We start from the raw sequence: 3,724 nt of genomic DNA, 5'->3' as shown, positions 1-3,724 counted from the left end.
GGGAAATAAACACAACACACAAAGGTTCACAGACAAGAGGGAACTTTAATTAAATATTGTGAAAGTTGAAAAGTCTTTTTTTTACACTTCAAAGTTAATCAAAAAAACATAATCTTTACAGTAGTTTCATTTTTCTCTATTTCCTATCAATATAGAACTGCTCTGAGTGTCCAGTCAAAGACAGGGTTTAGGAGCGAGGATGATGAAGGTCAAAGGTTACTTCCTGTTTGTTTGTTTTGAACGTGTAACTGTTGGACAGTGTCCACCAATCTGTCGTGAAGAGTTAGAAGTTGCACAGTCCCCTGGAAAAGAAAACTTCCCTTTCACACAACAAAAAAAAGAGACTGCATCAAATCAAAAATGCTGATACGTTTAGTAACATTGTGTGCATTGTACAAACGCTGATCATCAAAATCCTATTTCTGACTTTTTTTTGCTCCTCCAAAAATGTATGGCTGAAATAACCTTTAGAAATTTAATAAATAAGCCACAACTTCTTCTCAGAGGACAATCAGTACACTCACTCTCTCGCTCACGCAGTACACACACACACAAAGAGATTGGCCAGGTGGCCAACAGAGTAAGGATCCTCAGATGGCTCAATTTTCAAGTGGGGACTGAAGGCTCAAAAGTACAGGGCAAAAGCACAAAATCAGTCGCAATAATGTACAATTGGCTAAGAAGTTAGGTGTGTGTTGTGCTGTTGTTTCACTATTGATCACTTAGATATTTATGAAATGATGACCACACTGTTGTCTCTCAAAATAAATGACATGAGGGGAGAAATATGGCATCGCCTTCAAAAGAAACCTTAAGTCTACCTCAGCGAAAAGGTGAGATCTGCACCAGCACACACACACACATGCGCACACATCCACACACAGTATGAATGGCAATGGTGGCTGTCTACACCCCCTTAAAATATACACATAGGAAATCTATTCTCAGTGGCAGCTCGGACATAGAAACACACACACACGCGCACGCACACACACATACACATACATAGGTGTGTGTTCAAACAACCTCCACAGTAGAGGAGAAATTGTATATAAAAAAAGTTAGGTTGTGTTGTTTTTAATTTTTTTTTGTTTAGATTTGAATTCACTCACTGTTGTGCTCCAGTTATGTAAATAACACGGGGTTTCAAGAGCATAATGAAACATGAATAAGAAATCCCATGTGTTCAATGCTGGTGCATCTAAACACTTTATCTTGTTTTCCCGAACTGAACTGCCACTAATTTACTGAGAGGGGAAATCCGATGCCGGCGTCCCATTGGCTGAGGAGTATGGGCGCGCTCCCAGACCTCACAGGCCTACAGTCAAGCCTAGTGAAATTCCGCATGAAACCACTGGCTTGTGGTAACAGAGAGACCTGCTGGTTTTGTATCCTGGCACAAGCTAGCGAAGGGCAACGGGGCTGGGGCAAGAAAAAAAAAAGGAAAAGTTGGGTGCCAATGCTTTCATTTGTTTGTTTCTTGGTGGCGTGTGACAGGGAGTGGGTGAGAGAGAGAACACGATGGCACACACAGTGGACGATGGCGCACTTTTGCATTGTTAAGGCATCTTAACTGCTGGTTCAGATTGACACGACTGGCCCAGGCAGTGGCCGGCTCAGACCCAAGCCTGAGTCAGCGGCGTCCAGGGGCAGTGGAGATGGCATGGGGAAAAGTAAGATGCTGATTTAAATAACGCAAGGATGGAAACAAGAAAAAGAGATGACGAAATAAAAACAGAAAAATGTCATACTACTACTATTCATATTATTATTAATATTATTATCATTATTAATATTATTATTATCTTTAACTGCCGAAATGGTCTTCCTGCTTTAACCACACAAATGCAACTTCAGGAGGATAAGATCCATGCATATTGTACGTTTTAAACAGTATTAGTTTCCCACCCCCTAAAATCAAAAGCAAAACAAACAAACAAAAGATATTCATATGATATACATACTTATATATTCTCAAAATCCATATAACTAATACTATGAGAATAATGCACTACTTCTGCCATATGAAAAACAAAAGGGAAATGAACATTTTCATTAACTTACAAATGATACAAAAATAGACAATGGCTTTTTGTTCGATGAAATATAAATGGGAGAATGGTTTTATGCACAAGACAACATAAAAATGAAAAAACAAATCTATAAATCACATTAATGGACAAAAATGGAAGACAAAAAATGGAAACAAATCGGCACTTTTTTCACAATATCAAACACATGAATGACAGGGATAGAAGCAATGTACAAATTCAAGCAATACATACACACAATATTTATACGGATATTTTATACATATCCCTTTTGTAATATCCAAACTCTCCAAGCTAAAATTGATGAGATCTTTGATTATGCAGTAAACATAGAATCAGTGACACTATACTGTGAAGCTGCCTTAAGACTTCTTTTGATGTATAAATATATTTTTTTCAAACAAAAAAAACGTTGGCAAACAAAAAAAATGAAAAAAAAAGAAAACCACAAAGACTAACATAGTTATTACTATATACAAAACACGCAGAACACACAACAAAAAATAAAAAATAAAATAAAGGTCCAACTGATTTTTTGTGGAGGGATTGGAAAACCTTTACAGTGCTTGCTAATTTGTATATCATTATTCCCTTTATAGCCAATTGGGAATCAACACTGACCCATTCTCCAATGTCAGAACTTCCCTTTCCAATTCCCCAATGTTATCATTACAGTGAGGAGATGAGTGACAGTTGTTGACTCAAACTAAGAAATCCTAACATATATTGCATTCATACATAATTTACTAAAAAAAACTAAATACAATAAAATTAAAATAAAAAACATGGCAACAGACCCTTTTAAAAATGTTGCCTCCTTCATTGATGTTGCATGACAGATGGCAGCAATAGATGAATGAGAAAGGCTTCAGACGATTTGGGACATAGAACTCGCTTCCCTTGGCTGTGGCTGACTCTGTGGCTGTGTCTGGCTGAGGGACTCTCTCTCTCAGTAGAGCAAGAGGCTCTTCCAGCTCTCAGTGACTACACTACATTCCCTTGGCAAACTAACTAAGAATGGATGCAATGGACATGGCAAAAAGGTATAAAAAATGACATAATGAACTTTATCACTGGGAGAGACCATTGGCTAGATGAGGCATTGCTGTGTAGAGCAGACTTGAATGGGCTGTGCGCTGTTATGCAGAAAGCCGTCATTTAGGAGGGGGGAAGCAGGGCATGTTTGGCTACAATATTAAAAGAATTGATCATGATCATGGTCAGTGTCTGCTGCTTTTGTTTCCCTACAAATGCTTCCCTTTAATTAGCACAATTCAGGGTTTTGGCAGCTAACAGGTCAGAGTGTTAACCTGACGACATTGTTTGATGCAGTTGGCAAACTGAATACCATGCCTTTGGATGCCTGAAAACGCAATCCAAAAATTTGTTCGGCTTTGTTCGGCTCTAATGTTGTGTGAATCATGTCTGTATATCAGGATTATCACAATTAGAATGCATATGTCTCTCTTGTAAAAAATTGTAAGCTATTTTTTAATAACTGCACCACATGCAGAAAAAAAAATCTGTGGTGCAGCTGGTCCTCCGGCAAATGGAGTTGTCTGGAACCTTCGTGATGCATAGTTAGCAAGTCAGTGTCCATTAACAGCATAGTTCAACTCAGTGTGGTTATCTACGAGTCCTCCAATGTCAAATTGGCAGACCCCCGGTTGATC

This window comes from Alosa alosa, chromosome 2 (genome assembly GCF_017589495.1).
Source record: "Alosa alosa isolate M-15738 ecotype Scorff River chromosome 2, AALO_Geno_1.1, whole genome shotgun sequence".
NCBI classification, from domain to species: domain Eukaryota; kingdom Metazoa; phylum Chordata; class Actinopteri; order Clupeiformes; family Clupeidae; genus Alosa; species Alosa alosa.
The sequence above is the reverse complement of the archived record's forward strand: the minus strand, read 5'-3'. Positions refer to the sequence as shown.